Source organism: Crotalus tigris, unplaced genomic scaffold, assembly GCF_016545835.1.
Source record: "Crotalus tigris isolate CLP2741 ecotype Arizona unplaced genomic scaffold, ASM1654583v1 scf7180000018938.1368258, whole genome shotgun sequence".
Taxonomy (NCBI): Eukaryota; Metazoa; Chordata; class Lepidosauria; order Squamata; family Viperidae; genus Crotalus; species Crotalus tigris.
In genome coordinates this window covers 720,277-741,454 of record NW_024097283.1, presented here as the reverse complement: position 1 = coordinate 741,454, position 21,178 = coordinate 720,277, and the positions used below count along the sequence as shown (strand labels likewise).

Sequence of the window (21,178 nt, the reverse complement as noted above, 5' to 3'; positions counted from 1 at the left end):
TGATAATTTAAAGATGAAATATAATTGGATTCTGACATCCGGCCCCTCTTAACAATAAGAGAGATCCACCTGAAAGAAAACACAAGTATAAAATTTAGTCAGGCTTGTTAGGATACTCTGTGTGAAACTTCTTCAATAGCTTCGGGGCTCTGACATGACATTTATGGACCCACTCATTTTGTGAGGGAGGGAGGTGTTTCCAGGCAACTAGGTACTGAGTTGCTCCATGATATCTCCTAGAGTCAAGGACTTCCTTTATTTCGAAGTGTTGTTCACCCTCCACCATGATTGGAGGTGGTGGGGGGGGGGATTTTTGGCCGTAGAGGTGACTGATGCTCTCTTTTCAGCAAGCTGCAATGAAAAATTGGGTGTATTTGCCTGAGATTTTTGGGTAATTCTAATTCTACTGTTACTGGATTTATGATTCTTTTAATTGGAAAAGGTCCTATGTATTTTGGTCCAAGTTTTTTACAGGGCTGTAGGGACTTTAGGTATTTTGTAGATAAGTACACCATCTCTCCTATAATGAATGGTGTAGGCTCAACCCTTTTTTTATCGGCTTGTGTTTTGTAAGCCTGCCTAGCTTCATCTAGTGCTTTTCTGACTATTGGCCAGGTGTTTTGTAATTTTTCCATCCATTCTTTCAGCGAGGGGATCGTTGGTTCGTTTGGGGTTAATTCTGGCATGGGGTTGAAGCTTTGACCGGTGGCTATTTGAAAAGGAGTGTAACCTGTGCTGGAGTGGACTGCATTATTGTAGGCAACTTCTGCAAAGGGGAGTAAGTCCGCCCACTCGGTCTGCTGGAAACTAAGAAAACATCTTAAATATTGCTTAAGTACTGAGTTCATTTTTTCAGCCCCCCCATTTCCTTGAGGGTGGTGGCTAGATGTCAGTCCCTGAGTGGTTCCTAAGAGGGATAAAAATTCCTTCCAAAATGCAGACGTAAATTGCACCCCCCTGTCAGAGATGATGCGTTGGGGTGCCCCATGCAATCTGTAAATGTGTTGGATGAAAAGTTTTGCTAAGGCTTTTGCAGTGGGAATCTTTTGGCAAGGGATAAAGTGCACCTGTTTGGAAAACAAGTCCGTGACCGTCCAGACCACAGTATTCCCATTGCTTTCTGGCAATTCCACTATAAAATCCATGGCTATTTCTCTCCAGGGGGCTGAGGGACTTGCCACTGTTTGCAATAGTCCTGGCACTTTCCCTTGCAACCTCTTTGCCGTGGCACATTTTGGACAACTGGCTATATAACTTTCAATGTCCTTTTTCATGGATGGCCACCAAAATTGCCGTTTAATTAAATGTAAAGTTTTTACAAATCCAAAATGCCCTGCTGATTTTGTGTCATGGCAAAGGTGCATGAAAGTTACTCTTTGAGTTGTTGGTATATATAACTTTTCCCCTACCCAAGGCAACCCGTCTCTCATTGTGCACACATTTTTGTTTTTCTGGAACCATTCATCTGTTTCCAAGCTTTTTCTGAATTCAATCCCAGTTTGGCTGTCCAGTTGTGGTTTTATTTTGGCTTGGGTTCTTGTGGTTACTGGTGCTGCCAGTTGTGACTCTGCCATTATTGGTCTAGAGTCTGTGGTTCGTGCGCTGTTATATTGGGGCATGCGAGATAGAGCATCTGCCAGGAAGTTCTTTCTTCCTGGTAAATGTTTGAGTTTAAATTGGAATTGGTGAAAATGCTGGGACCAGCGGGCTTGTTTGGGATTGAGTTTCCTGGAAGTTTTCAGGGCTTCTAAATTTTTGTGATCAGTCCACACCTGGAAGGGGATTTTGTTGCCTTCCAGGAACTGTCGCCACGTGAGTAATGCCCAACGTATCCCATAAGCCTCCTTCTCCCATACGGGCCAGCGCTGTTCTGTTTCCGTGAGTTTCTTGGATGTATATGCACAGGGTTGCAATACTGCATCATCATTTTCTTGTAATAGCACAGCCCCCACTGCCACATCACTTGCATCTGCCTGTATTACGAAGGGCTTGTCCATGTCTGGGTGCCTTAGTATTGGTTCAGCAGAAAAAAGTCTCTTTAGTCTCTCAAACGCTGCTTGGCACTCCATTGTCCATGTTAGTGGCTGGCTAGGTTTTACTGAGGATGCTCCCTTCGTTTTTAGTAAGTTAGTGAGGGGCAAGGCTATCTGGGCAAATGAGGGGATGAATTGGCGATAAAAGTTCGCAAAGCCCAGGAAACTTTGTAGTTGCTTTCTTGTGCGGGGTGGTGCCCAATTTAGTACTGCTTTGACCTTCTCTGGGTCCATTTCAATGCCCTGTGGGGATATGCGATAGCCTAGGTAGTCTATCCTTTCCTGGTGGAATTCGCATTTTGAGAGTTTGGCATATAGGTGAGCGGCTCGCAGCTTCTTTAAAACCGCTCTGACAAGTTTGACGTGTTCTTCTTTTGTTTCAGTAAAGATAAGAATGTCGTCCAAGTAAACAAGGACCCCCTTAAACAGGTGCTCCCTTAGAACGTCATTGATTAATTGCATAAAGACTGCAGGGCCCCCTTGTAATCCAAATGGCAAGACTTTGAATTGATAGCACCCCATGGGGCAGTTAAATGCAGTCTTCCATTCGTCCCCTTCCTTGATTCTCACTCGATAGTAAGCTTCCCTTAAGTCTAGTTTAGAAAAAAATTTCCCTTTCGATAGGTGTGACAGCATGTCTTTCATGAGGGGCAGCGGGTATAGGTTGCTTTCACTGATTGTATTCAGGGCCCTATAATCCACGCATAAACGTAAAGAGCCATCCTTCTTCTCTCTAAAAAGGACCGGGGCAGCCACTTTAGGCTTGGCTGGCTCAATGAAACCTCTCTCCAGGTTTTTTTTTATAAATCTTTCCATTTCCTCCTTCTCCTTTGGGCTCATGGAGTATAATCTGGGCTTCGGGAGTTTTGCCCCAGGCTTGAATTCAATGGTACAGTCTGTGGGTCGGTGGGGGGGAAGCTCATTCGCCCTCTCCTCACTGAAGACTTCAGCAAGGTCCCTATATTCCTCTGGTATTTCTGTTAATCTTTTTTCCTCTCCTATGGATGCTTTTTCTATTCTTGATTCTGGTAGCCTCCCTTGGGGTTTTAAGTCCATAGGGTCCCCCTTCGGGAATTTGATTTCTGTCGTCCTCCAATTTACCCAGGGGTTCCATTTTTTCAACCATTCCATCCCTAGAATCATTGGGCATTCCATACCTGGGGTCACCACAAACGTTAAGTCCTCTTCATGGTTGCCCAGGGAGAGATGTATTGGCAAGAGTGGCTAGGGTAGCTGGCACCCCCCCTGCTATGGATCCATCTAGCTGGCCAAATGAGATTGGTTGTTCCAGTCTCCTGGATGGGATGCCCAGATTCCCCACTAGTGTTGGGCTAATGAGGCAGCGGGTACAGCCAGAGTCTATTAAGGCTTTCACCTTCACAGCTTCGGGCATGGGGGGGATTAATATAGTCACTGTTTTGAAGATGGGTGTGATGCATCCACTTACCAGGGGTTCGCCCTCCGAGCTGTCATCTGAGGCATCCACCGGCCCTGTGGTGTAGGCTGGAGTCCTTTCCCCTTGGTGAGCAGAGGTGGGGGTTTCTGCAATTTCCATCATTCTCATGGCCGTTTCTTTTGGCTTAGCTGAATACTTTCCGGGTTTGTTGATTGGGGATCTGTCTGGGTTGTGCTGGGGGGCCTTTGAGCGGCATTCTACAGCTCGATGCCCTTCTCTTCCGCATTTGAAACATCCCATTTGCTTCTTGGCTGTATCCGATGATTTCACCGGTTGGTGTGTCAGCTCAGGCGGGGGGCGGCTCCATTGTTTTCCTCGGCGGTGAATCTTCAATATGTCGATCTCTGCTTCCTCTGCCAAGACGTACCATTCCTCAAGTCGATGTGGGTCCCCTCGGGGCAGGCAAGCATCATATAGATCATAGTTTAGTCCGTCTTTGAAACGGCCAAGGAGGATGTCTTCTGGCCAATTCAGTTTGCTGGCAATGGCCCGGAATTCTTGTGTATACTCAGCCACTGGGCGTTTGCCCTGCCTCATCGTTGTTATTCTTTCACGGGCTTTGCGATCAGCCAGGGGGTCTTCAAATCGTCTTCTCAAAGAGGACATGAAACGGTTGAAGTTACTGAGTTCTGGGGCATTGGAGTCATGCAAGTTCACTACCCAATCCGCAGCTGGTCCATCCAGGGCAGATTGCACGATCCGGATGCGGGCTTTGTCGCTGGGAATATCCTGCCCATATTCCTCCATGTAGCTGAGGACTTGGGTTAGGAAAAACCCCCAGCGTGTTGGCTCCCCTTTGAATTTCACTTCCAACGGTGGACGTCTTGGAATGGATCGGTGCCTCTGTTGTGGGTGGTAGTGCCTTCCGTCCAGATTGCCATCTGTGGTCCAGTAGGGGGTGGGAGCTCCTGGATCAGTAGATGTCCCTGGGGTTGCAGGTTCCATGTCCCCCTCGGTGTCTCTCCCTTTGCGGCTCCAGGAACTGGGGCGGCCATAGGGTTCAGTATTCTCCTCTCCTAGGGAGCTGAGAGTTCTTTTCATCAGGTCAATAGCTTTCTCTAGGATCCAGTCTGAGTACGGTGCCCAGCTTCCTCCCTCTTCACTTGCGTGCAGGGATTTCTCCATCTCCTGCTTCCATTCTGGTTGCTTGGTCCCCCGTCTCAGGGTCATCTTTCTTGATTCCTTTCTCCACTCACTTTTCTTTCCAATGTCCATCGACCAGCGAGGCTTGTGGTCCTGTGTCTCCACCACTTCTTCTCCTGAGGAATCTGGCCTCTCGGATCCCAACATCTGGCAAGGTTCCAACTGGGTCAGCGGCTCTCTTTCCAGGGAGTTTTCCCCCTCTCTTGCTCCATTGTCTGACATGGTAAATTTTTGCAAAATCCCCCGGCAAGGGTCTCCTTCCAGGTGGATTAATTTTGCAAGTCCTGTCTAATGTAAGGACCCACCCCACTTTGCATCTTAAGAAGACAGAACTCTTGGAATAATTCTTCCAACAGGAATCCTTTATTAAGAGAAAATGGTTGCAGGCATGCTAGACAGGACTTGGGGTCCAAGCTCTCCCATTCAAGGTTTTAAGGGGTTCCCCAGTAGTCCCACCCAATCAACCCCCCCTTCCAGTGATAGTTTCAAGTATCACAATTCCACTCCCTTTCTTCTTTCTTCCGTCTGGATGGAGACTTCAGATAACTACATGAAAGGCAATTACTCTCCTTTGGTATGCTAACACTTCGAGGTTACAATAAACACACATTCAGCATTTAGCTCTTTGAAGTGTAAAGAAGGAAGTGAGGGCCATAAAGCCCCTTTGTTCTCCCCCTTCTCTCCCTCTTATGGCAGAATCCAGAGAAGGCAGAATTGGGAGTTTCTATATTTGATAATTTAAAGATGAAATATAATTGGATTCTGACATTGTCAAAGGCTTTCTCTGCATCCAAAACTATTAAAGCTGCCTACTTCTCATTATGGTATTGTAGCTATTCAATAATAGTCAAATATTTCTCACATTGTCTCTTAACTGTCTATTTGACAAAAAAACAGATTGAATATATGTCTGTAAAACCATCTTTAATCTTTCTGCCAACAATGAAAAATAATCCTGTGTTTCAAATTCTTTTTTCCTAAACCAAATAAATTGGCTACAAATGTACTCACAAAACTATAATGTAATATTTATAATGTAACAGATTAACATTTTGACTTATTTAATAGGACACTTTTTGTTACCAAAAGCAAATACCCAACAGATAAAGAGCAATCCTTTGACAAATCCACATTATAACAAACCCAAGAGCATTAATTCGTTCAGCTTAGAAGAAGACACAAATAAAGCATGCAAACGTCTTTCCAAATTATTCTTCTATATTACTAACAGGAATAAGCTTTTGAATCAAGAACATCCCTATCACCAGTAAGAAAGGGCAAAAGATTCCTATAGCCAGAATCGTATGACGACAGCAGTGGCCAAGCACTGAAATTTGACAAGTATGAGACAAAGGAGAAGTTTTACTTACATGTACACAGGCTGATTTACTGAATCATAATAACGGTAGGTAGCCTGTTTGTAATGTAGCTTGTTTGATCCTACCGTATTACAATATGTAAACTTGGCCGCTACCTCGTATTCACAGGCATGCTAACTTTGAATATGAAGGTTCAGTTCAGCCATCAACAGCAACTCTGTATGGCAGGATAAATATTAGACTCGGCTAAAGAGGAAAGGATGCTCAACGTGCGAAAAAAACATTTCAGATGTGTCAATTGCTGTATTAACCAGTGTTGGAGACCAAGAGAGCAATGCTATTTTGTTCACACTCCTTTCTTTCTGCATTTTTTTCTCTTGAGAGCTCATGACATATTTTTGATTTAACTATTTTATGTGACTGATCAGAGTAAAAAGAGTATCAGAGTAAAAGGTGGAGTATTAACTGATTTACTTTGCTCCATACCTGAAATCAAAATTCTATTTTTCCCCCCATTGAGGAGACTTTCTATGCTTCACTGAACCCAGAAACTAAGCCACAAAGTAATGTGTGTACTTATGTGCCATTTCTAAAGGCATCCACAAGTTGCATTTGGTTTTGTGTATTTGAAGTGGGAAACTTACATTTATACATATTAATACAATAATTCACACTTCTTTTTATGAACTTACATTAAGTCATATATGCATATGTGTATAGACAAGAACTGACTACACCTATAAAATGTTATATTTGACTTCTCTTAGTTGATTCAAAAGGGATGACCATTCATCACTTCAATTTCAGTTTCAACTTCTGTTTTTTTTTTCTTTTGTTCAATCATGTCCAATTCCCACAAACTTCCTAGACAAGTCCTATAGCTTTTTTGCCTAGGTTTTCAGAAGTGGCTTGCCACTGCCTCTTCCTAGGGCTGAGAGAAAATGACTGGCCAAAGGTCATCCAGCTGCATCATGCCCAAGATGGGAGCAGCACTCACAATCTCCCAGTTTCTAACCTAAAGCCTTAAATACTACATCAAACTGGCTCTTCTACTCCTATTATAGCACTTAATTTCTTTGATTGTTTCTTTGACTATTATAAGACAGGCTAAATGAATTTTCTATTTTTTGTTTAAATAATTCTGCAGCAGATCATTTTCTTTGGAAGCAAATCAAATCATATTACAAATATTTAGAACACTCTATATCTTGATTCCAAATTAAGACCTTCTGTATCTCTAATCTTGAACTTTAGAGGGAATTTTATCAACCCTCTGAAAAGTCTACTGGCTATTTTTGCAAATATCATTTATATAAATGTAGACTCTAATTGAAACAAACATACATAAAACTGTGATTCACATATAGGTAATATGCAGGCTCTGAAGAGCATAGATAATGTTGCAATTTTATTGCACTATTAATACATTAAATTTTTGCAATGGTGAAAAATATCTGTAGCTCAGGTATAGGATGACGGTGGAGGTTCATTTTCCTAGCCTGGTAAAGAAAAGTTCAGAAACCAACCCACAAGCTCGGAGAATGAAACTCCACCCACATTAAATTCTATTTATAACATATGTAGGTAGGATAGGCAGCACTTTATTCACACAAGAAAGTAAGGTTTCATAAATAAAATTTATGAAATCTTTCCCCCCCCCAAAAAAAACATTGCTTTTAAGCATTGAAGCATACTGACCAATTATCAATCAAATATTATCTAAATGTTATCATTTGACCACAAATTAACCTATAACAAAGTCAACAAATATTCAATGAAACTAATACTATGGTAAACACAAACATCTTAAAATCTCATCATTTAAGCACATTTTGAATTTTACAATTTTCAGTGTTGGAATATTGCTGGAGTGGGGCAGTGGCTCAGCGGTTAAGACGCTAGGCTTGCCAATGGGAAAGCGAGCAACCTGGGTTCGAGGCCCGAGCGCCTCGTCCTATCCTCACCACAGCTTCTGCCAACTAGCAGTTCAAAAGCATACAAATACGAGTAGATAAATAGGTACCACTTCAGTGGGAAGAGAAACAGCACTCTGCGATATGTCATGCTGGCCACAGAACCATGGAAATATCTTCGGACGCAGACAGCGCTGGCTCAATGGCCTTCAAACGGAGATGAACACTGCCAGCTATAGTTGGCAACAGTTAGCAGAGTAAAATCCACAGAGATCCCTTAACATTTTTTGAAATGTTGGAAACTTAATGACAGAATTCCCATCTTATTTGGTTTAAACTTAAAGCAGTGAGTTTTACCATTTGGAACAACAGCAAAAAGTCAAGTTCTGCCTTTAAAAAAAAAGGGATGTCACCACCAAAGCAATTGCACTCTTTTGACAAACCTAGAAACACACAACCTGTTCTATCGACAAAAAGCAGCATCTCTTGGTCAACCCGGAGAATTTTTGGAAGCTCGGAGAGTTCAAAGTCCCCAAGGGATGCCCTTGAAAAACGAAGCGATACCTAGCAACCAAAGCTCTTTCAAAGGGACTAAGCCACTGCATACGGTGCTACACGTTATCTATCACCCGTCAAAGTACAACTCCTTTCACCTTCCGCCGACTAAAAAGACGGCGGCAACAAGCACCCCACTTGCGCTTCTCAGAAAAGAGCTGTTCCTGGGCCAAAAACGACGAACACACAATGCAACCCTTCGCATTTAAGGTTCGAGACCCAAAAAGCTTTCCCAGAAGGAAGCAGCTGGGCGCCTCTGCGCCCCGGCAAGAGTCCCGCGGGCAACCGTCGCGTTTGTACCCGCTCACCCTGGCCGAGGCCGCACCAGGGACGGAGCGATTCCGACCCCCTTAGGCCACGGAGAGGCGAAGGCAGCCGAAGCAATGGCAAGCACGGGAGGCAGGATACACGCGCCCGCTGACACCGCGACTGCCCCTCCCCGAGGGCGGCCGACGGACTGGCTCTCTCTCTCTCGCAGCCTGGAAAGGAGTGACCAGGCAAGGCGGCCTCCAACCAGACGGGGAGGGGATGCCTGAAAGGGGACGGGTAGAAAGGGGAGCGGGGTGGGCGTCCCATTGAGCGCCTCAATAAGGCTTTCTCCGCTGGGCCGAGATTTTCAGCCACGAAGGGGAACCAGGCGACGGAGGCCTTGTCGGTCGGGGGAGCCTCCCTTTCCAGCCGCGTTCCGCACCGCCCAAAAGCGGAGAGCCCCGCTGCCCCCGTCCCCTTCCTACTTACCGGCCCCGTTGCTGGCGAGGTCTCGCAAGCCGGCCCGCTCCCGCCGGCGACCCTGGTTCTCCCGCCCGTCGTGCTCGTCGTCACCGCCCCCGCCGTCGGCGCCCCCGCCCCCTCCTCCTCCTCCCGCAGCCAGGGCTGAGGCGCGTGCGATCGCGGTTGCCCCAGCCCACCCCCTCCCCGCCTCCTTCCTCGCTTATGCAACACAATATGGCGAGCAGCGGCAAACAGTGGCCACAAAGCACGCTGGGAAAACAAGCAGGAGAGGTACGCGATACGGTGTACGCGGAGCGGGCGGGGAGGGGCGTCGAAGTTCCGCGAAAGCTCCGCCTATTGGCCACGCCCCTCTCGGCTTCATTGTCCGCGGGTTCTGATCGGGGTTGCTGATTGTTCCGCTGTTGTGTTCCCCCGCTTTAGGCACTTCAACAATCCTTTACCTTCGTGCTGTGGCCTCTAGGTTTCCTACTGCTTCTTGCAAAATCAGTTTCTACTTCTCTTATAGCCTCCTCAGCTTTGATTCCTTTTGCTATGACTTCTCACTTGACTGGGTCCTCCTATAACTAAATCCTTTACGTTTTACTGTCTCTCACTGGCAACCGCCTCGACTAATCCTTGTAGTTTTTTATAAGATTTTGGAAATGGTTTGTCATTAATAAACAGTTTTCTTACCCAAATTCAGGGAACAGGTCTTCCTTCCACACCCACGGGGGGGGGGTGCCTGGTTTTTGAAGCAGCAGCCCCATGTAGTAGTCTGAACAGAAGATGACGAGGGCATAAATGACCACGAGCAGAGAGCAAGGGGCGTAATTGATGCACAACACAAAGTTGAGCAAAGACGCTCCTGTCAATGGCTGCCACTGCAATTGGAGCAGGAGGCATTATTACTTCTCAAGCTTCAGCATGCCTATTGAGGCAAGCTTGGACTTAAAGGCAAGAGTGGACCTTTTGTCCAGGATGGCATAAGGTCTCCTGCTTGAGAGGGGTTAGACTGTATGACCTTTGAGGTTCCCTCCAGCCCTGGGATTCTCTGTGACTGTTCCCAAAAAACTGGGAGGACCTCTTGGTCTCCCCCCCCCACCCCCATGAGATGGTAAAACTAAACTCCCCACCCTGCTCTCTAATCTCTCTCCCTTTGTAAATCCCATTTACCTGCCTGCCTGCCTGGAAAGAGGGAGACAACCCCTTTAAGTCACCTGCCTTGACTCCAGACTGAAGAAGAAAGGAAGGGAAGCAGAGGACATCTCTCTGCATCATTCAGGGCCCAAAGCAGCGAAGGCACAAAGGTGCAGCAACCGACCACGGCAGAAGAAAAGTTCGTGAGGCAGCCAAGAGCTTCCCAAAGATCTCCCAAAATTAGCCAAGTAGAATAGGAGCAGATATCCCATTGAGTACCAGCCTTGAAAAGGCTCCCTTCTATTCCCAGGTGCCCAGGTTCAATGACACAGCCGTGGTCCAGGCCCGTCCCGAAGACCAGAGGCCTGGGGCTGGATTGGGCAGGATGAGGGCAGCGATTGAGTGTCCAGGAAATGGGTCCTTTTGGATTCTGACACAATCAGCACATCAGCAAATTAAGAGCTCTTAAGCTTTAGTATTCCTTTAAGTAAATTAAAGAAAAGCACAGCCTAAAAAGCATACATCTCAAGCAAGAGGATACCAAATCTCCCCTAAACTGCCATGAGCTGAAGGGCGACCAATGTTATTTTAAATTGCCCTGGCTGTACAACAATTGTCGTAAGGATCTTTCAGAATTAGAGGAAATGGAAGGCAAATACATTTAGAGTATTATTTGGTGTTCTGGATATTGTCTCTCAAAACATGCATTCTAATTTTCAAAAAAAAAAATCTAAAAACTATTACGCACTGTAACCTTAATAATAATAATAGTAGTAAAGTTGGAAGGGACCTTGGAGGTCATCTAGTCCAACCCCCTGCTCGGGCAGGAAACCCTACACCATTTCGGACAAATGGCTGTCCAGTCTCTTCTTAAAAACTTCCAGTGTTGGAGCATTTACTGCTTCTGGAGGCAAGCTGTTCCACTGATTAATTGTTCTCACTGTCAGGAAGTTTCTCCTTAGTTCTAGGTTGCTTCTCTCCTTGATTAGTTTCCACCCGCCTTAATCTTTATCTTTATTTTCTAGTTAACAACTTTTGACAATGGAAGGTAGGAGAAGGAAGATAGGAGAAAACACTTGGGCCCTATAGAAATTTAAAATAGATGCAGAGATAGATATTAGATCGATGGATGGATGGATGGATGGATGGATGGATAGATAGATAGATAGATAGATAGATAGATAGATAGATAGATAGATAGATAGATAGATCGATCGATCACTGGACAGACTTGAACACTGGGCGCTATCTAACAAAATGAAATTCAATGGTGAAAAAAGTAAGGTTCTACATTTAGGCAAGAAAAATCAAATGTACAGGTATAGTATAGGCGGTACCTTGCTCAATAGTAGTAACTGTGAGAGGGACCTCGGAGTCCTAGTGGACATTCACTTAAATATGAGCCAGCAGTATGCCGCAGCTGCCAAAAAGGCCAACACAGTGCTGGGCTGCATGAACAGAGGGATAGAATCAAGATCACGTGAAGTATTAATACCACTTTACAATGCTTTGGTAAGGCCACACTTGGAATACTGCATCCAGTTTTGGTCACCATGATGTAAAAAAGATGTTGAGACTCTAGAAAGAGTAAGAGAAGAACAACAAAGATGATTAGGGGACTGGAGGCTAAAGCATATAAGGAAAGGTTGATGGAATTGGGTATGTCTAGTGTAATGAAGAGAAGGACGAGGAGGGACATGATAGCAGTATTCCAATATCTCAGTGGCTGCCACAAAGAAGAGGGAGTCAAGCTATTTTCCAAGATACCTGAAGGCAGGACAAGAAGCAACAGATGGAAACTAATCAAGGAGAGAAGCAACGTAGAACTAAGGAGAAACTTCCTGACAGAACAATTAACCAGTGGAACAACCTGCCTCCAGAAGCGGTGAATGCTCCAACACTGGAAATTTTTAAGAAGAGACTGGACAGTCATTTGTCTGAAATGGTATAGGGTTTCCTGCCTGAGCAGGGGGTTGGACTCGATGACCTCCAAGGTCCCTTCCAACTTTATTATTATGGATCATTGCACAGTCAGCCAATTATTCAGACTGGATTTGGCATTTTGTCTACCTATCGAGTTCTTACCAGGACCTGGGATAGGCAGATGTGGATGTTTGATGGTATTACAGATATTGTCGCAGCATGGAAGCAGTTCCTAGTAAGGCCGCCTTTTGCAATTGACTAATAGCGAATTTGTCAATGCCAATGGTGTTCAAGTGGTGCTCCAGTTGTTTTGGGATTGTACCCAAGGAGCCTATTACTATTGGTACTACCCTTGCTTGCTTTTGCCACAGTCTTTCTATTTTTATTTGTAGGTCTTTGTATTTTGTTATCTTCTCCAGTTCTTTCTCATCTATTCTGCTGTCTCCAGGCACGGCCATGTCCACTATCCAGACTTTTTTGTCTTTCTTATTGACAGTTGTTAAGTCTGGGCTGTTATGTTGCAGGTGCTTGTCTGTTTGAATTCTGAAGTCCCAGAGCAGTTTAATTTTACCATTTTCTATGACTTTCTCTATTTTATGATCCCACCAGTTTTTGCTTATAGGCAAATGATATTTTTTGCAGATCTTCCAATGCACCATTGTTGCTACTTTGTCATGCCGCTGCTTGTAGTCAATCTGTGCAATCTTCTTGCAACAGCTTACCAGGTGGGTCCACTGTTTCTTCAGCTTCTTTGCATAGGCGGCACTTACTGTCTGTTGCTGTCTTCTCAATTTTGACTTTATATGCATTTGTCCTTAAGGCTTGGTCTTGTGCAGCCAGAATTAGTCCCTCGGTCTCTTTCTTCAATTTTCCTGCTCTTAGCCATTGCCAGGTCTTGTTATTATCTGCTTTCCCAGCTATTTTTTTAACATATTGGCCATGTAGTGCTTTGTCTTCCCATGCCTCTATTCTGTTCTTCATTTGGTCTTTCTTGTAGGCCTGTTTGGTCTCTCCAGTAGTCAGTAAGCCTTCCTGATATACTAATTTCAGTGCATCTTCATCATTGTTCTTCAGATATTCTTCCAAAGCCATTTTTTCTTCTTCAACCATCTGATGTACTTGTAGCATTCCACACCCACCTATTTGCCTTGGTAGATAAAGTCTATCAATGTCACTGCGTGGATGAAGGGCGTGATTCATTGTCATTATTTTTCTGGTCTGCCTATCCATTGCTTTTAGTTCTGCTTGAGTCCAGTCCACTATTCCAGCTGTGTACCTAATGACTGGGATTGCCCAAGTGTTGATTGCCTTTATGGTATTTCCTCCATTGAGTTTGGACTTTAAGATCTTCTTCACTCTCTTGATGTATTCACCTCTAATCTTTTTCTTGACTTCAGTGTGCTTGATGTTGTCAGCTTGAAGGATACCCAAGTATTTGTAGTACTCTTCCTCATCCAGACTCTTAATGTTATTTTCGTGGGGCATCTTGATTCCTTCAGTTTTCACTATTTTTCCTTGTTTGATAGTAAGTGTGGCACATTTGTCCAAGCCAAACTCCATTACAATATCTTGGCTATATATACGGACAGTGTTGAGCAGCGATTCTATTTCAGATGATGTTTTTCCATACAGCTTCAGATCATCCATATAAAGGAGGTGGGATAGTCTGGCAGATATTTTTGATGTTTGATAGCCATGTCCTGAGTTATTCAGTATTGTTGACAGAGGAAACAGTGCAATAACAAATAGTAATGGTGATAATGAATCTCCTTGAAATATTCCTCTCTTGATATTAACCTCTCCCAGCTCTCACCATTGATCTGCAACTGTGTCTTCCATTGTGCCATCGATCTTTGCACAAATTTTCTGATGTTTCTACTGACTCCTGTTATTTCTAGACACTTGATTATCCAGTCATGTGGCAGAGAGTCAAATGCCTTTTTGTAGTCAATCCATGCCACATTCAGGTTGGTCTTCCTTTTCTTTTGTAATACATTTTTAACTTACATTATCTACCTAAGAAAGCCAGTTTGGTATCATGGTTAGTGCTTGAGGTTAGAAACCAGGTGACCTGGTGTTCTCATCCCACTTCAGGCACAAGCCAGCTAGATGACCTTCAGCCAGTCACATTCTCTCAGGTCTAGGAAGTTAGCAATGCCAAAGCACTGCTGAAATACCCTGCCAAGAAAACTGCAGGGATTTGTCCAGACAAATGAAAGCAAAGAGAGACCTGGAGTCTCTAGGTCAGTGGTGGGGAACCTATGGCACTCAGAACCCTCTCTGTGGGCATGCACACTGTTGCCCCAGTCCTAGGCCTTCAGCTGGGTTTTATAAAACCTGTTCACTTTAGGCCTCTGCTGCAATGTGCAAAAAAAAAAAAAAAAGGTTCAGTCAATCAGTCAATTTCAACTTCTCACGGGAAAAAAAAAAGATCTTGCAAAGTTGGAATTGATTGATTGAACTTTTTAGTCCCACCCAGTCTGCCATTACCATCACAGCCACGCCCACCCAATGGGCCATTCCCACCCAATGGGCCACACCCACCTAATGGGCCACACCTACCCGGCACCCAACAATGCATAAGTGGGTTTTGTGTTGCAGTTTGGGCACTCGGTCTCTAAAAGGTTCGCCATCACTGCTCTAGGTGGTACGTGGCACAATAGTAGTAATTATGAGAGGGATCTTGAAGTCCTAGTGGACAATCACTTAGATATGAGCCAGTGGTGTGCTGCAGCTACCAAAAAAGCCAACATAATTCTAGGCTGCATTAACAGAGGGATAGAATCAAGATCACCTGAAGTGTTAATGCCACTTTGTAATGCCTTGGTAAGGCCACACTTGGAATACTGCATTCAGTTTTGGTCACCACGATGTAAAAAAGATGTTGAGACTTTAGAAAAAGTGGAGAGAAGAGCAACAAAGATAATTAGGGAAATGGAGGCTAAAACATATAAAAAAACAGTTGCTGGAATTGGGTATGCCTAGTTTAATGAAAAGAAGGACTAGGAGTGACATCATAGCAGTGTTCCAATATCTCAGAGGTTGCCACAAAGAAGAGGAAGTCAGGCTATTCTCCAAAGCACCTGAGACATCCAAGGTCCCTTCCAACTTTGTTATTCTACTCTAAAACTTGTTGCATAGTGCTCGAGACGTCAAACTGGGTCGAAAGTTCACTTTCAAACATGACAACGATCCTAAACACACAGACAACACAGTAAAGATGTCAGAACCCATATTCTAAGAGGGGCTCTTTTCTATCTTTAACTCAAACTCTACTCTCTCTATACTTTTGGGTTCTGCCATGCTCCTGGAGGGAAGGAGGAGAAAGCACTGCAGGTTGTTGCTCTGGTTTCCTCTATCACTACACTGTAACACCTTGCTGTTTCTACATGCTTTGTGAACTATCTTTCCCCTTGTTGTCAGCTAGAAAGGGGGGGGGAGAAGAAAGGAAAGCGCTACGGCAACTGCTTTATCTCCAAGGTATGTGAGCCAACAAAACATCACTGCAACCAAGACAGCTGGGGATTGGCCCATGTGAACTGACCAGATGGACTTAAGGGTGGGGTTTGCTTGGGGCACTTTTAACTTATTGATCTGAATGGAAAATCCTGAGATCCTGTCTATTATGCCTGCTATCAGCTTCTCCTAATAAAAGTTCCTTTTGGAAGAATCTGCCTCTACGAGTTCTGTTTTCTTAGGATGAGGTTTTTTTTTATTGAAAAGTTTTATACAAGTTTTTAACAATATCCCCCCCCCCTGAAATAACCCCCTGACAAAAGGAGTGACTTAGGGACAACTCTGTGAATGTCTTAGAGTGACCCACCCAGAGCCCTGACTTGAATCCTATTAAATATTTCTGAAGACCTGAAAATGGCTGCCCCTCGATGGTCGCCATCCACCTGACTGAGCTTGAGAGGATTTGGAAAGAAAAATGGCAGAAAATTCTCCATCCAGGTGTGTAAAAATTATCGTCTTCTACCCCAAAAAACTCGAGGCTGTAATTCCTGCCAAAGCTGCTTCAACAAAGTACTAAGTAAAGATAAAAGTTTTAGTTTTAGGGGGAAAAAAGTCTTTTTAATCACTGTAAATTTATCTTTTTAAAATAGAATATTTTGTCAATATTTCAGGAAGAAAATTTTAAAAGTCCCAGCACATACAGAGGAAGCAAGGCAACTCAAAGAGGTATGTAATATATTGTTGTATAAATAATGGGCCCAACTTCTTTTTTTTTTACTATAACAAGTTTTATTAATTTTTCAATTTTACATCCAGATATTTAGGAAGCAGCGAGGTGATTGGGTAATCAATAGTCCAGTAACAAAATCTTTCTTACATATCTCAGGTTGCGTCATTAAAAGTTTCCTATTTCCCTTAATTATTATATCACATTCAAGTTAATATGTTTCTAATTATAGCTCAATCAATCAATACATTTATCAATATAATTTTACTTATACATTTCCAAGTCCTGTATTTAAGTTTTACCTAATTTCAAGGCTCTTTAATTGCTGTCAGTAAGTTTGTCTTTTAAAAATAGAATATTTTTTCAATATTTCAGAAAGAATCGTTTGAACGTCTGGTTCTTCTAGACCGGACCCAGGAACTGAGATGTCTGGAGGTATGTAATGTATAATTCTAGCCAGTATACTACATTAACAACGAAAACATAGAGCACCCAGAACTATTCAGACCTCCTTCACTTTTGTCAATTTTGTTATACGGCAGCCTTGTTCTACAGTTGTTGAAATTCATTTTTTTCTCATTAATTATACTCAGTACCCCACAATGACAATGTGAAAACAGAATCTTAGAAATCTCTGTAAATTTATTAAAAAGAAAAAACTGAAATATCAGCATTAGAATAAGTATTCAGACCTTTTGCAGTAACACTTGAAATTTAACTCTGGGGCACCCCGTTTCTCTTTATCGTTGCTGACATGTTTCTATACCTTGATTGGAGTCCACCTGTGGTTCATTAAATTGATTGGACATGATAGTTGATTAGAATGATAGTCATCACTGAAGCCCTTAGGCTTTATGCCAAAGTGGCTAATATTAGAATATTTTGTCAATATTTCAGAAAGAAAACCTACAGCTGAATATGCTCTTGAGATTGGATAAACCTCGACGTCTTGAGGTATGTAATGTGTAATTTTAGCCAGTATACTAAATTCACAATGAAAATATAGTGCGTTGAGAAATATTTAGATCTCTTTCACTTTTCTCAATTTTGTTATGTGGCAGCCTTATGCTACAGTTGTTGAAATTAGTTTTTTTCTTATTAATCTACACTCTGTACCTCATAATGAGAAAGTGAAAACAGAATTTTAGAAATTTCAAAAAAACCACGAAATATTATATTGGAATAAGTATTCAGACCGTTTGCAGCAACACTTGAAATTAAGCTCTGGTGCATCCCACTTCTCTTTATCGTTATTCTTTATTCTCAGTAAAGAGAATAATGAGAAAGTGAAAACAAAATTTTAGAAATGTCTGTAAATTCTATACATTTCATTCAGTAGTGTGAATTTCCAGGCAGGTATTCTTAATGTGTCATTTTAACACGTTTAAAAAGTTTCCTTCGCATTGTAGAAATTCAGGATATAAAAAAATAAAATTGAAATGTCACATCCACAGCATAATAAGCAGTTATTACCACTTAATAGAAAAATTAGCTGTTTGTCTTTTTCCATATTACTACTTTCATATTACATGCTAGTAAACTTGATTATTGCAGTAGTTAAACACCACTTCTCATAAACCAGAGCCTTAAAATTCATCATTTCCGCATGCCACATATGAACATTTACTACCAAATTTTATTCTATTACAGACATCCACAATTCTATAAAATAAACTTCCAAAAGGAAAAAAAAAGCTCTACTATGCATAATGATATTGTTACAGGAAATCTCCAAGTTATGAATGTTCACTTAACGCTCGTTCAGAGTTATGTGATGAGCATCCCCTAGTACTTAGGAGCAAGTCCCAAAGTTACGAATATTGTAGCACCACAGCAGTCGTTCGCCCTTACGAGTGACCGCAGTAGTTTTGCAACATTCACCCTGGTTATTCCCTCCCCACCCCAATCCGGGTCTCTCTAGGCACCAGCCCTTCAATACTCATCCTGCGAAGATCGAGATCCTTCTCTTTCTTGGCTGCTCCAGCCTTCAGTACATTCGCAGAGAATGGAGGGCTAAAGTAATGCAAGATCACACGAGATCAGTGGGGCGAGATCTCACGCTACTGATATCTCGTGATCTCGTGGTACTTTAGGCCTCTGTTCTCTGCAACAGAGAATAGACCTGAAGCTGGAAAACGCTTCTGTATGTCTCCAGAGGCTGGATTGGGGCTCTGGAGGCCTTTTCCAGGCCACTGGGGCCCAGATCTAAGGCCGTGAGAGGCTTTTACGCCCCCCCCCACAGCCTGATCTGGACTCCCAAAGGATTTTGCAGGGCACTGCGGCCTGGATCTAAGGCCAGGGGAAGCTTTCGCGCCCCTGGGCGTCCCGATTCAGGCTCCGGAGGCCCTTTCCAGGCCTTTTCAATGGAAGTTTTAGACAATATAGCTTAATATTATTAGCTAAATGTTACATGTAACACTCTTCAGTTATTGATCAAGTTTTGAAAGTAATATCCCCCTCCCACACCAAAAACTAAAAGACTGAAAATTTATGAATTATGGCTCATTACACATATAATCCTAGGTATACAAATCTAAAAGTAAGTCTTGTGGAAGTGAGTGGGATTTTTCAAAAGGTATGTATAGGAGACATCCTTTAACATCTCTCTCCCCACCACCCAAAAATATTGATATACATTTGGAGTAAGAGTTTCCTAACATCAAAGCAATTCACATTACTGATAACTAAGAATATTTTTAGTTGGTCCAGATTCATATGTAACCTTTTAATTTTTCTAGAGAGAAACCACCAAATAAGAACAGCTTGCCAATGATACACAGGAACCAGGCCAGGGGAAGCTTTCGCGCCCCTGCGCATCCTGATCCAGGCTCCGGAGGCCCTCTCCAGGCCTTTTCAATGGAAGTTTTAGGACAATGTAGCTTAATATTATTAGCTAAATGTTACATGTAACACTCTTCAATTATTGATCAAGTTTTGAAAGTAATATCCCCCTCCCACACCAAAAACTAAAAGACTGAAAATTTATGAATTATGGCTCATTACACATATAATCCTAGGTATACAAATCTAAAAGTAAGTCTTGTGGAAGTGAGTGGGATTTTTCAAAAGGTATGTATAGGAGACATCCTTTAACATCTCTCTCCCCACCACCCAAAAATATTGATATATGTTTGGAGTAAGAGTTTCCTAACGTCAAAGCAGTTCCCATTACTGATAATATTCATACGTAACTTTTGATTTTTCTAGAGAGAAACCACCAAGGAAGAACAGCTTGCCAATGATACACAGGAACCAGGTGGGGTCATCAAGCAGTAGAAGCTTCATGAGTCCCTGGCAAAGAACTGTGGATGGTACAACAGCAGAAAACAAGCAAGAACATCTTGAGAAGACGAAGCGTCATCGGGACAGACATGAATTAAATAAACAATGGCTTAAAGCCTGTCTGGACAGTCTCAAAACTAAAACGACAAAAGAATCCAGGCGAAATGTATTGCAGTGGCTGCAAAAATGCCGTAAAAGCCTTAATGGAAAGTCCTGCCAAGCAGGACCTAGTATCTCCCTGGGAACATGGCTTGTGAATTCCTGGATCAAGTTTGAGAAGGAACATCCTGAAGAATTCATGGGGGATGTGGCTAGTTGGCTGGAGATATCCCTAAAACATATGGAACTGAGAGGGCCAAAAACACGTGCTTTGACACCAGAGGAATGGCTTGAAGCATCTGTTAAAGCCATTCAAAATCTATTGAATTCTGAAGCAAATCTCAAAGTAGCCTACGATGGCTTGTAAAGTCATTAAAGAAATCAACATTCTGAAAGATGTGTGGAGAATATAATGGATTCCCTGGATCTTTAGTAAGCCTCTCACTTCAGCAACCCTTCTAAAACCTGCAAGGGGTTCAGCAATCCTGAGGCATCTAAAGTATGTGAAAAAGTGGCTTGAAATAGCCATAAATCATCTCCATGAAGAAGAGCCAGAAACATCCCATCTAAATTTGGAGGAGGGATTGGAAGCATCTAAACGTGGCCTGCAGGAGGAAATACTTCAAGAGATGATAGGAAACAAAGATCCTGAAATATGCAGAAAAAAAATACATGTTTCCAAAGGAATTCTTTCTCACAGAAAACAGGAATGTGAAGAGCCAAAATAAATAATTATATTCAGGGTGAGCTAAATATTCCTGCTTTTTTCTCTTCCTGTTCCTTATATATTGAACCAAAAAGGAAATTGCTTTGCTTCTAGTACTGGGTAGCAAGGGGGAACTGGAAAGGAAGAGGGCAGAGCATATGTTTGCACGCAGTGAATTCCGGGGAAGGAAGGTGTCCCTGCAGGTTTTCCCCCACTAGTTGTGGCCGACTTTAAGTGACGTTGCTCATCTCCATTTGTTAAGGCAAAGAGCCGGTGTTTCCTGGAGGTGTTTCCGTGGTCATGTGTCCAGCTTGACAGCATGGTGCAACACAGAGGGTATGGTGATATACAGAACCAACCAGGACCTAGTATGTGCCTGACAACATGGCTTGTAAATTCCTGGATCAAGTTTCAGAAGGAACATCCTGAAGCATTCCTGGGGGATGTGGATAATTGGCTGGAGATATCCGTAAATCATACGGAAGTTACAGTGCCAGAAACATATGATTTGACACCAGAGGAATGGTGAAAATACCTAGATTCCTGTGCAAAAAGTATCACTATGTACTTTAGGCTAGAGAAAATGAAAACATTTAGAAACAGGCTTCATTGTGAACCAGTCCAAGAATCCATTGGAGTTGGATGGCTAAAAAATGTAACGAATTAACTAACAAGCTAATTGTTTCCAAGCCCCTTTCCTCTCTGGTGACTATTGAAA

At 42.9% G+C, this 21,178-nt stretch overlaps 1 protein-coding gene and 1 long non-coding RNA gene across 3 annotated transcripts in view; one reads left to right on the top strand and one right to left on the bottom strand.

Annotated features, from left to right (window-relative positions):
* The window catches only part of RNF2 (ring finger protein 2), a 41,789-nt gene extending 32,513 nt beyond the window's left edge, over positions 1-9,276 (bottom strand). The window contains exon 1 of the mRNA XM_039357633.1: positions 9,158-9,276. The gene's annotated coding sequence lies outside the window, so the exon portion shown is untranslated. The remainder of the gene's footprint in view (positions 1-9,157) is intronic.
* Positions 9,277-16,314: 7,038 nt separating this feature from the next.
* Positions 16,315-21,178, top strand: part of LOC120314495 — a 29,661-nt gene continuing 24,797 nt past the window's right edge. For both annotated transcript variants that reach the window (XR_005558459.1, XR_005558460.1), the window contains exons 1-4: positions 16,315-16,372; positions 16,749-16,808; positions 17,271-17,327; positions 19,581-20,497. This is a non-coding gene — a long non-coding RNA (uncharacterized LOC120314495). The remainder of the gene's footprint in view (positions 16,373-16,748; positions 16,809-17,270; positions 17,328-19,580; positions 20,498-21,178) is intronic.